Consider the following 13,131-nt stretch of genomic DNA (forward strand, 5'->3'; position numbering starts at 1 on the left):
TAAATGGTTTAGGGCCAAAATACATTTCTGATCTTCTGCTTCGTTACGAACCATCCAGACCTCTCAGGTCGTCTGGGGCAGGTTTGCTTTCTGTTCCCAGAGTCAAATCTAAACATGGAGAAGCAGCGTTCAGTTATTATGCTCCATATATCTGGAACAAACTCCTAGATAACTGCAGGTCTGCTGAAACTGTAAGTTCTTTTAAATTAAGACTGAAGACTTTTCTTTTTACCATTGCTTTTAATTAAATATTTAAGATTTTTCTTTTTATTGATAACTTACTCTTTAACTTTTACTGTCCTGTTTTCTTTTTCTTTGTTTTTAGCTTTTTATTATTTTCCATTTAACTCTTTTAACCCTGATTTTAACGCTGTAACTTTTATTATATTTTATGTTGCTTTTAAACTTTTACATATTTCTCTGTTGCTTTTATGTAAACCACTTTGAATTACCTTGTTGTTAAATTGTGCTATACAAATAAACATGCCTTGCTCATATCAAAGTAGAAATACATTAAAAAACTACGTTTTATGGGTAATTTTTTATGTGGACAATGCATACATCTTTATTATCAATCTAGTGGCTTCTCTTGGAGTTTAATAAACTTCAATGGTCAAGTTACATAATGAATTATTTAAATTTTAAACATGGGAGAAGGACTTCCCAGGACAAACGGGGATCGGATATTGGTTATTACCTATGCACATTCACGGCTCATTCACGCTGAGTCTGGCTGTTGATTGGTCAACTGAACGTGCTGCTGCTCTCCTCCCTTCACTGGCCAGAGACCCAAGTGAGAGCACCTTCCCAGTGAAATATTAGCAACTCTTCAAGAAAGAAGACTTAAGGTCTGCCCTGACTGTTAATGGATTTGTTACTAGGTGCTTTAAAAAGAGTCACAAAAGGAGTCAGCCCTTATTGGTATTCATCTAATTGAGATTAAAAACATTTTCTAAAACATTTCATGACAATTCCTATAGTTTTTGAGATACTTAAGTCTTGACCAAAGAGCAACAGTGCTCATATTAATAGTAACCATGAAAGTCATTGATGTAGGAGAAAACAACTTATTTTGTTACTATGAGGGCACAGCCCCACCCACCGAATAAAATATTTTTTTCTCTTTATCTGGTAGTACCAAATCCAAATGAAATTAAATGAATTTGTCTTACACAGCATACATATTGGTTTTATGAACCACGCGTCCTTTATTATATATAACTTCAATCAATAACTGACTCCCAAATAGCTACTTCCTTTACTGGCCTAGTGTGGGAACACATTTTCATTTATAAAACTGTGTGTAGAAACCTCACTAAAAGTGTATGTGCGCCCAGAAGCCAAAAATGGTGGTCGCCAAAAAATATTCACACTTATAAAACCATGCGTACGCACACTTGTAAGAAAGTTCCCTTTATAAATCACAATCGACTTGAAATGTGGCGCATGTGAGGGAGCTCCATGTCCGACCCTTTAAACGCCCATAGTTGCCTATAAATGATCAGTGAAACGCCCCTCATTAATATTAATACGTGCTGACTGCAGGAAAAAAAGGAGGCAAATTCTGACAGAAGAGCTACAAAAGGAGATTTAACTGATGTTCCTTTTGGTGAAGCTGAAGCTGTTTGGTGGGTAAAAAACACACTTTCATGCAACGCTTGTACACCGGAGCTCCACCCCTTTATAACCGATCTGCAGGAAGGGGCATCCCTCCCGAGTAGTAACGACGCTGGCCGGAGGGGGACACAGGACGCAAGACGGGATGACCCATGTACTAATTTGGATTCCCCCGTTTGAAAAGAGAGTAAAGCAAATGCATTCCGCTTGTGTTTAAACATTTATTTAGGCTACACAAACACTTCACTCACTTAACGAGGCTGCTGATAAGTTAAAAGTTTTATATGACACACACTGAAAGACTTCTTTAATAAAGTAGTGTTATGTTTTTCAATAACGCGTCTTTACAAGCAGAGCATCACATCCACACGCCGGCGCACAGCGTTTGGCTCAATAAGGAAACGAACATCTGATATACAACAATATATGAAACTATGCTCTCGTATTTGCTCGACTGACCACTGAAAACAGCATCAATTTAAATGTAATTTGTCCTCCTGTTCACCTTATTTATGAGAATAAATTAATAGTCAATATGATTCCTGGTTAAACTGTCCATCATATTTGAGGCGTTCTTTTGCAGAAACAGATTTCTCTGTTTGTGTTTATTATCCTCAATCATGGATCTTTTTGTGCTCCGCAAATTATCTTAAATTGTGTTTCTTTATTGCGCACTTCAGGGAAAATCAATCAAACGAGCGTCTGAATATTTAGGCTTTAGGCCTATACTATTCAGAGGTAATAGTTCAATTTATTTTACACAATAGTAGGCCTATTCATTTCACACAGTTTCATCCTTCTGCCATGTGAGTCGCCACTTCTCATTTCTCCTCTTTATGTGCGTACGCATGGTTTACTTGCGTTTACTTACAGGACGCGCATTTTCCCGTCAAGTTTGTTTTTTATAGATCACAACCTTTGCTTGGGAAGCGGCGTACGCAGGTTTCCAGCCCTGTTTGTACGTACGCACTGTTTATAAATGAGACCCCTGGTCTGGTTTTTATAAAAGTTCTTTGGATGTATAAAACTTCTTAAACCCCGCGGGGTCGCCCGCTTTAGCTGCTTCTACGTTGCTTAGACCATTAATACAGATATTATTGTATGATCAGTGTGTCGGTATGGACATGCTGCATATCGTTAGGTCGGTTAAATTCATTCAATTCATTTAAAGGAAGCAACGAGCCCCAAAGTCTAATTCTTATAGATTTACCGGTGAAACTTGTATGGTAGAAGAGATGAAAGGAAAAAAAGTGCTGACTGCCTTTTCCTTTGCAGCGCTCGTTAAGAAGAATGTGTCCCTTCCTTGATTATTTATATTCCTTTAGTCTGTGAGGGTCCACCCGGTTTAATAATAAAAATACTATTAACAATGAATACCAAAAGTCATGACTAAATGTGATCTCATTTGGACTTGCCTTTATGGGGTTGCCAGTTCAGTGGACATGTTGAACATGAATGAAACTCCTATAGTCAGGGTCTGGTATTGATTCTGGAGCATTTCTGCTGATGGTTATAATGTTACAGTAACCACCCAGCCACCTCACAGCTGTCTGACAGCAGTGCTCTGCAGTATATTAACGTCTCCCAGTGTACTGTACCTGATGAACTGCCCACAGTGGAACATACTGACTTTTAAGACTTGCAGGTTGAGTTCATTCCAGTTCTCCCACAAGACTGCTGAGGAGAAAACAAGTTGCTGATTATGTTGTAAGCATTGAAGTAATTTCAAAGGAATACTGATAACTTGGAAAGATTTACCAGACTTCACAAAGACCAAAAGTGAAGAAAAGAGCACTTCATTGTCTTTATGCGTGTTTGACAGAGAGAGATGTATGTGTGTGTTTACTGCTTTGTGGCGTCCAAATGGATTGTTGTGCATTCCTACCTACTTTTCTGTTCTCAAGACAAAAAAAGGTGCTGTTCAGGAAGATCAAACGTACGTTCAAAGCTACAGAAAGGAAACTTTTATCTTAACACAGGGGTTTTGAAGTTAGTTAGAGCTGTATATTGCAGTATGTGACAGAGAAGAATCTTCTTTTTTTAATCCATTTTACCTCTTTTGTTAGATCTATAGCTGGAAACATTTCTTTTTCCAGTTTCTCACTAAAACAAAGGCCAGTGATTGCACTCTTTTAAACCCTTTCGGGAGGCATTCATAGCTACTTTTTCAAAGGCACATTCACTTGCAGTCTTGTGTCACCCACCAAGCTTCTCTACTGGAGCAATGGGAGATTAAGTAGCTTGCTCAGGGGCAGTGTGAAAGTTTTTTTTTTCTTTTTTAGGTACTGCCAGGACTCAAACAAGGTGCGTTCACAAGCCCACTTCTTCAAACCTCGAAAACATCTTGTATGGGAGGTTAGCGGTCATCAGTCACTATGATGTGACTGTTCTCTACTCCATCTTGCTGTGTGAATCATTGTCCAATGTGTCACCCTTAGGAGCAGAGCAATAATTTCAGACTGCCAAGCTGTTTGTGCGTATGCACCTTCATCTTCTCCCCATCTGCTTGCGGTTGCAGTGTTAATGTAGCTATTCTTAGACAAGACAGATCCACACACAGCAGCCATACAGTGTGTCAGTACAGTATGTTCTTTTGCCACAACACGTTGTACATATCAGTAGTAATGATAAGATATAATCTGGCAAGGTTATTGCACTTCCCTCAACCTAATGGCTTCCTGTCTTCCTGTGCCATTTCATTCTCTGCATTCTCCTCCTTTCCAGTTGCTGCTGTGGCAGCACTGTTCTTAAGCCCTCTGTTAGCAATCATTAGTGTTAATCGTTAGTGGTAATTGTCTTAACTGGGATCTCATTTGTCTTAATTATTTTCTTTGCAAAGAGTTTAGATTACTCTGATTGAAAAAGACAGGCTAAATCAATTTGCCACTGCACGACACCTGCATGTTTGTCAATAGATTGTGAAGGCATCATTGGACACGAGTACTTTTGTTTTGAGCTTATCGTCAAGAATGTTAGTCATGATTGTAGTACTTCCATGAAGCAGCCAAAAGGAGCAAGTAAACAATATTACGTGATTGTTGGGACTGATTAGTGCTGATTGTTGCAATGCGACAGAGCTATTAAAAGTTTGCGAATGTCACCTCGAGTGACTGGGGTCTGCATCCACTCTAAATGGAAATGCTAATGGTTACATTACATTTCTTGACTTTCTAAATTGTAGTCTGACAGTACCTCTTGCCATTAACTCTCTGCTCACATTTTAACTCCAGAGGTGTCCTGACCACAAAAAATGACAAGGAAAACATAAAGACAAAGAAAGGCAGAGATATACACTATAACACAACACATTTACATTCCAGTTTTACCAGGATGAGCTACCATAAACAATGTAATTCACTCTTTGTGACTTAAGTGCATGCTTCTATTCAGAAATGCAAATGGTAGGTAGGTAGGATTATTGTCACAATACAACAACTTCAGTAATTTAAGTAGAGTGAAATTGAGTTTTAAAACTCCCTTCTGCTATGTAGCAGACAATGTACATAAATAAAGAATGAATTATGAAAAATGGTAAACAGAAGTAAACTATCATAAACATCCCATGCCAGTTAGTAATGTTTCCAGGCAGGATGCTTTCTATTGCTCCTCTGTAAAAGCTGACAAGAACTTGGCAGCTTTTACAGAGGAACTTTCCTCAAGAATTACAGTTGTTTCTGAGCTTTCTTCACCAGCGTGGAGATGTGAGACGACCATGTCAGGTTCTCTGTGATGCTGATTCCCAGGAACTTGTATTTCCCATGGAAATGTATGATGTGTTTAAAAGAGAGGAATGAGTTTTTGCACCCTGAGTGAAACATGGGTACTCAATATTCAGAAAAAAAATATAGTGTATTACAACCTGGACTTTATTTCTGTAGCTCTGGCCACACCCAATTATTTGCTGAGATCTCTGAATCTGGCAGCATCACTAAAAGTAGGTCCAGTGAGACAACAATAACGATCAGAGAGGCAATCAAATAATCAAGGTTGTAAACAAGCCCCCAGGTTAGCCAAATTTTAAGGAAATTAAGGCAGATGATAAATAGTGCGTTGTTAATATCACACACTGACTTTCTGAATCAATTCTAATCGTACCTGCCATAGTTGTGTTGCATTACAATTGCACTCACTTTCAGTTTTTACTCCAAAGAAAGTAGAAGCCAACCTGGCGAAAACTTTGTCTTGTTCACCAGTGTTGTGCAGTCACATTACTTGGTAACATTTTACAGTAATGCGATTACTTTTTCAGAAACATAGAATAAAGAACTACAATTTGAATTTCAGTGATTATGTTAGTTACAAATCCCAATCTGTGTGGGCACATGAGACCCTCAGAAAGGGGAGACACTGCTGGTAGTAGCCTACCAGTTGGTCCAGGGGCTTCATCTTGATGACGGTCAGTTCAAGTCTTATTTTAGGATGAGTCAGGGACAGACTGTTGCAGTCTCCGGACAATTCAAGCAACTGTAAACTTCCATCAGCGTAACTGAGATCTCTCCATTCATTAGATTGGATAATGGGGGGAAAAAAACGCGAATGATGTCGGGCACGAGTTGAATTTTTTTTCAACTCCGTGCGCTCAAGGCGCAGCAGGTGGCCAAAATGCGAGGCGCCCAGGGCACATTAACCACGTGCAGAATGGTCACTGCCAGTAGAATACAATTTTAAAAAGGCAATAAACGCATTCTGTGTGATCCACTGGGGGGAGTCGCAAAATATTTTCAACTTCAGAAAGGAGTCGGACTGCCAGAAAGGTTAAGAACCCTGGAATGGAGTCACGGGCCTAAGCTATTAAAAATCAGTAATACTTCAGACTGGCTGCTTGTGTTAGGTCTCTTTTTCTCCTCATGTTAAAGGTCTGCATATGGAGGCTGGGGAGCTGTTCAAAGGAACCTTTGATGGGGGTGTGCTGTATAACTACTGCACTTTTGTAATGAATATGTTACAGGTAACACATTGCATTTTCCAAGTAACTTGTGGAGCAGTTTATAACCCGTATGACCGTATGCTTGTAGGTATGTTGCCCTCTTGGACCCATTTTTAGTGATCTTGGCCTGTTCCAAGATCTCAGCATCTCAGTAGTAGCTTTTGGCCATTGATGTATGAGTATGTGTGGGTGAATGGATGAATGAGAGAGATATTAGTGAAAAAAAGCTCTATATAAAGTCAGCCATTCACCATTTAATTAGCCGAAGCAATGACAATTAATACCAAGTTATATTAAACCACAAATTTCCTTTCTTTTCTGTACCACTCCCAAGTTGAGCACGATAATTCAAAATCGGGTAATAAAAGCAGGAGGAAAGAGGATAGATCAAAGTGGCAGAGTATCATTAAGACTGGCTGACATCATCTAGTTTACTCTGTACCTCCAGACCGCAAACAACGGCAGACCCAATGTTCGTTGATTTGCTGTAACAGGGATCCACTCAGTCCTGTCCAGCCCAAACATCTACACATGTTGAATTAAAGGATTGTCAATATGTAAAGAGATTATCCCAAACCAGGTGGTGCGTGCCAAAAACAAAACGGGACAATATTAGGCAGCTGACATTAGCTAGCAAACGTTAGTTAGCAAACATGTTTATTTTAGCCTTTTGCTACATGGCCTTTCTTTGCCATCAAATGCTTATAAGTGTACTATTGTTATGTCAAGGCTGTGGCTCAGAGGTAGAGGGGGTCATCCACTAATCAAAAGGTTGGTGTTTCAATCCCCATCTCCTCTAGTCTGTATGTCGAAGTGTTTTTGAGCAAGATACTGAACCCCAAATTAATATATGGCTGCTGTTACTCTTGTGGTACTCCACCACAGGCATTCCACTCCAAGTTGTTGGTTACACACAAGTCCACCAGGGAGGAAAATTCACTCATGTGGACCACTTTATCATTGTCAGAAATTAAACCTACAAATGTGGCATCATCTGCAAACTTAATTACTTAACAGAATGGGAGTGGGATATGCTGTCAAGCTGGGTTATGCAGGGCCGATGGATATAGGAGGTCTGGAGGGCGACTAGAAGGCGTAGCCAAAAGGCAGAGCAGATCGAGGCTGACGGCGTAGGCGGTGCCGTTCCGGAGTCTGCGGGAGCAGGAGACTGCTGCAGCTCATGAACGACAGATTGCTACAGCAGAGTAGTTGGGCCTGTGGTGAAAAGGTCAGAAGGCAATACAGATTGATGACAAAGTGTGGCTAAAGAGAGGGACGGAGGAGCAAGCTGTGACAGATGCAGATATTCATATAAGATAGGTACGATACCTGGTATAAAAAAACACATCTGAAAGACCAAAGATGTGGAGAAGTGTTCTTGACTGTGACAGAGAAGTTTTTCATACAGCCAGGATGGTGGGATGCTGGCCCCATTCAGCACTATGGTTTCCAATGAAAAGCTCAGGAATGCAGCTGTGCTCTGTAACTGAGGTGACTCATTTCTTTTGCAAATTTGCAATTTCGGTCATATTGTTATAGTTGTGGGTACAGTAGGTAATATTAACTCTTATTATTAAAATCAAATAGTTGTAATACAATAATCCAAAAACTAAAACAGTAGGATTTGTGTTTTCTTCCAGGAGCCCTTCTCCCAGCTTTGCTTCTAACTGTGGTGCTGTCAAAGTAAGTGAAACATGTGGCTGACGTTGTTACTAAGAAGAAAAGCTGGCGGGGAAAATTATACAATCAAGTCAGCTCCTGGAGGTCAGCCTTTTTATGTTCATTAGAATGTAATGACATATTGTGGCCTCATGGGACGAAGAAAGCCTATAAATACCACTGCTGCATTAATTACATTAAAACAGCTATTATATAAATGTCATATCAAAACTCAAAACTATTCCCTTAGAATATTATAGAAATGCGGAAATATACTATGAATGAATGTGTAGGAGAAACACTACTTTACTAAACACTTGTCGGGGCATCACCATATTAATAATAGGGAAAATTAAACTGAGTTAAATAATCAGTCTCTCCAGAAGGTATTATTCTTTTGATAAATTGATCTTGTCTTCGCTTCAAAGAAAAAACACAACTACTTCTAATTAGGACATTTATTTAAAGCTAAACACCTATCAACTAGACTAATGAAAGATTAATAAAATAAATAAGCAAACACAAGAGATGAATAGCAGAGATTGTGATGAGGTAAACCCGATCTTATCGGCACAATGTAAATTAAAGGATGTGATCTGATGGGGAAATAAGACACTAATATAAGGCTAGGGTGCCTACTGTTTTGAGAGCAGTTGGTCAATGAGCAGATGAGATATCCAAGCCGGTCCTGTGGTCTTGTTTCAAAAGGTTTGTGCCAAGACATTGCGGGCACAGCTCTCAGGAAGGTGCAGGATTCAGCGTTTCTTCTGTTCTAACCTTCGTTGTGTTAGAACTCAGAGCAGGTTTCTTTCAGTAAGTTACTTTCAAAGCTGTCTGGACTCAGTACAGCTGTGGAATCGCTCGGACAACTAGCTGTTGTCCTGGATATACAAGAGTATCGGACTTCTTCAATAAGGCTTAAAGTTCCGCTGACTAGATCAACTAAGAAAATCAGTTTAATACTGAAGTTAAACTGCCCAACAACCCAAAGAAGGAGGAGTTCTGGGGCGTGGTGAAAACTGTATTCTTCTTGAGGTACTCGTGGTGTTTAACTAACATGGTCTTTAAGCCATTTGGGAAAACACGATTTAACCAACAGCTTTTCAGCAAGTAGTTACCTGACTCTAACTACTTTCACTGTCAAAGACATTTCAACACTGCTCATTGTTAAACAGCACAGTTCTGCTCATACAATACAGTATAATGGCTACAGTTTTACACAGATTCACAATGGCGATGGTTACAGAGATTTCTGTCTGTGGTCAGTAGATGGAAGTGTTGTTGCATTGTAAACAAGAGGTTAATTCTGTGAATTAATAACTTTTCTCATATATATCTCATATTATGCATGATGACAAGATGTGCTGAGAACATAGCAAATAATTCTCGTCATTTCATCTTTCATGATGGGCATGTGGCAAACCTTATCTCAGACCACATCAAGGAGTGAGAAGAGAGAGTGTGTGTGTGTGTGTGTGTGTGTCCAGTCTCTTGCTAAAGCAATCAAAAGAACCATTTTAGGGTTCATGACATCTGGCTGTGACTCTGTTGTCTGGATTGCAAATATCTTCTCAGGGGTGAGAAGTTCTTGTCTTGTCTGGCAAGTCTCCAAATTGACACCTTTACTATCAGAGAAAGGAAAGAAGTTAGTTTAGTAGATTCCACAGAGTCGTAACTCACAGTGCAGTGAGTTTGTGAATGTGGGAGACTTTCTGTGATCACTACACATTGTAAGGTTACTGCCATTTACTAATCTAAAGTACACTTATTTTAATAATCCAGGTGAATCAGAGAAATTGGCATGCTAATACAGAATTTATCTTTGGCTCCACAGTAGAAGAGCTGAAGCCCCCTCCTATCAAACCCTATCAACCCTTTGATGTTAATGTTTTAAAATCATTCTGGTGATTCATTTTGTGTTTTTCCTTTTCTTCCTCACCACTGGGTGGCACTATAAGTTTGAGAACAAGAGACGGCGTAAGAGGAGTGGGAGGAGAACATTGATGCAACACGGCACACGCTATCACTGCAACAATGCAGATTAAACTAGAGGAATGAAAAGAGGAAACAACACAAAAAGAAAGTGACAGCTCAAAAGTGGAGGAAACAAGAAAACAAGATGCTTTGTCAGGAGCTATATCTGTATGCTGCTTAGATCCCCTGCAAATTAGAGAAGACAAAAGTGTGAGGGTGAAGGGGGGCGGTGGGATGGGTTGGGGGATTTGGAGAAGACGGAACGGACAGAAACCCATAATTCAGTGCTTCCTTTTTTTAACTTAAGTGCTCAGAGTGAAGAAAATGCCTTCACACACACAGAGGTTGGCAGACTGATTGTTGACAGTGAGAACACTTCTACAGGATACCCCTGATTCCGCTTGAAGTACTGCTGTCGTCTCTCCACTGTCGCTGTGTAATCCCAGCAGTCTACTGAAAGCCTCGTCAACTGAAACCTAAAGGGAGAAATGAAGCTACTCCTGCACACCAGATGAACTTCACACATCCCTCACTTCACTCAGTGCTCCTCTGGGACAGCATACACAGAAAAGCTTTGCCATTAATTTCAATGCATCCTGCTCTGTCCTAAGCAACATGTTACAGTATAGGTTCACATGTTATGTAGCCTCAGAAGAAATGGTTTGATAAAAAAAGTTATGTGAAATTCTGTGTGCCCAGCTGAGGTGTGGTATCTTACCCTATATCTGGAACCCAAACTTAAGTTGGTATTGATGAACAGTGCAGGCTTTGTCAGTTAAGTGAGTTAAATTAAATAAAAAATGAAATGTATTGTGTTTTACATCATCCTTAATATTCTACTCATATTTATATTATCCTTTTCAGATCCTTATCTTGTCATGACCTAAGAAAAAAGTTACTTATGCCCGATTTGCTGCTTGGCAACCGTCAGGCTGTGATCGGGAGTAAATCAGTGATCAATTGGCGGTTGCCAGTTGTTATGTGTGAACTACTCAACGATGCATCAAAACGGCTCCCCAACACACTTCTGACACATCGCCGGCCAGATATCTAGCATGCCAAATATCTGGAGGAGTCGGCAGACTCGACATCCACATCCAGCCAATGAGAGCAGGCAGCTACTTTTTCACTGCAAAACACTTTTTACTCCCCTCCAGCTGTTAGCTCTCTCTGTAGCTCAGACAATCCCTGCTACCTGCTACCACCCGGAGTCTTTGTCTTTATAATTGCTATCTTTATAATAACAAACAGCTGTTGACAAAACGTGGTTTGGAGACCAGCGTCGGGTGACAGAGCCGCTGTCAGCTCATGTAGTGTGTGACCCCCTGTCACTGATCAGTCACGTAGTGTGAACGCCACAACGACTTCAAGCAAGTTGTGTAGTTTGAACAGCACGGCGAAATGCCAACGCTGAAAGTCATGTTGTCTGCACGAGCCTTTATTAGAACAAATAAAACGGGTCACCTGATTTTCTCTGCTAGGGGGCTTTGTCACTTGAATGTAAACCTATGTCGTTCTTGGGTACTGGCACTCTGGAACTGAAAATGTCTCAACATCATTTCTCAGTATTTGATACAAATTTGAGAGGGGAGAGATCAATGACCAACAATCATTTTCACCTGACAAGGAATCTTAATCTGAGGACAGGGAGCTGACCTCCCAAAGTTTGCGGTCTGTTGCTGTTGCAATAACAAGTGAGAATGGACTGTGTGTGTGTGTGTGTGTGTGTAAGACAGAGAGAGAGAGAACCTGGAACACCTAAATGGAATGCAGCTAATATTACTGATGATGATGATTATTAGTGCCTGTGCTTTTCCTGAAATGATAGATCTAAATGTCTGCCATTGAAAAGGTCTTGTTTGCAAATGTAGAGCTGAAACTTATGTTGCGGGTTCAAACTAGGTTAAAACTCTGCATGTTACTACTAACTGCCTCATGCTTAAAATATGTGTAATGTAATGTTTTTAAATGTTACAGAACTTTCCTTTCAGAATTTCCCTTTAGCACTACCCTTGTGGAGATTCAGTACACCCCCTGCTAAGATTCTGATCCGAGCTTTGTAGCGTCACATGCTAGGATATCTGGCTGTGTTGTAATTGAGTGTAAAAAAAAATAAAAAAAGAACCTCTGAGAGGAACAGCTCAAAGCAAGCAAAAGCAGCCTGGTTCAGAAACTAGCAGTGTTTAAACAAGTTGTTTATGCTGCCAAGTCAACTAACACATAAGCCAAGCTATCAAGTTGATAGCACTGACTTGTTTTGCTTACTCTGACCTAAGTGAGCAGCACAACTGTCCTTTCATTTTTTGGGGTTAGAAAGTGGATTTGGAACAGAGGCCTCGTAAATTTTACGATACCAGTACCAAAACCAGTACCCTTAAAACAATATTGATACCAATTGAGTCATTCATTCGATACCTTGCATAAAATGTCACCTGTTGAAGCCATAGTAGTTGATTGATAACTTATTATTATTGTTGTTGTTTTGGACAAGCAAGGTTATCTATTTTATTTTTCTAGTTTCAAATAACTGTTACATAAAAAGCATTGGGAAATTGTATCAGATCACTCATCCTAATTAGGCCATCATTAAACAAGTCACTAAACTACACTAAAGACACACAGAGGAAAAGAGAATCTGCACGGTCAGCCGATCAAACCAACTACACTGAAGCAGCTGCAGCTGTAGGCTCCGTGAGTAAAATCACGAAATCACAAAATGGGTGCTGCGCCACGAAAGCCTTTTAATTGATGTGGTGGAACGCAGCGATCGATCAGTGACAAGTGATGTGAATAGCAAATAAAAATGTACAGAGAAGTGTTAAATGATACATTACATTATTAGAAACCAATTTCAGTTGAATGCAGTCCCGTACAACACCACCACTAACTACAACCTCAATAATCAGGTACAATTTGATTGTGTGGCATACCTGGGAGAGTGACCAGGGAGTGTA

The sequence above is a fragment of the Micropterus salmoides genome, unplaced genomic scaffold (genome assembly GCF_014851395.1).
Source record: "Micropterus salmoides isolate LMB-PRFRI ecotype aquatic unplaced genomic scaffold, ASM1485139v1 Ms_hic_scaffold_5, whole genome shotgun sequence".
In the NCBI taxonomy this organism is placed as follows: domain Eukaryota; kingdom Metazoa; phylum Chordata; class Actinopteri; order Centrarchiformes; family Centrarchidae; genus Micropterus; species Micropterus salmoides.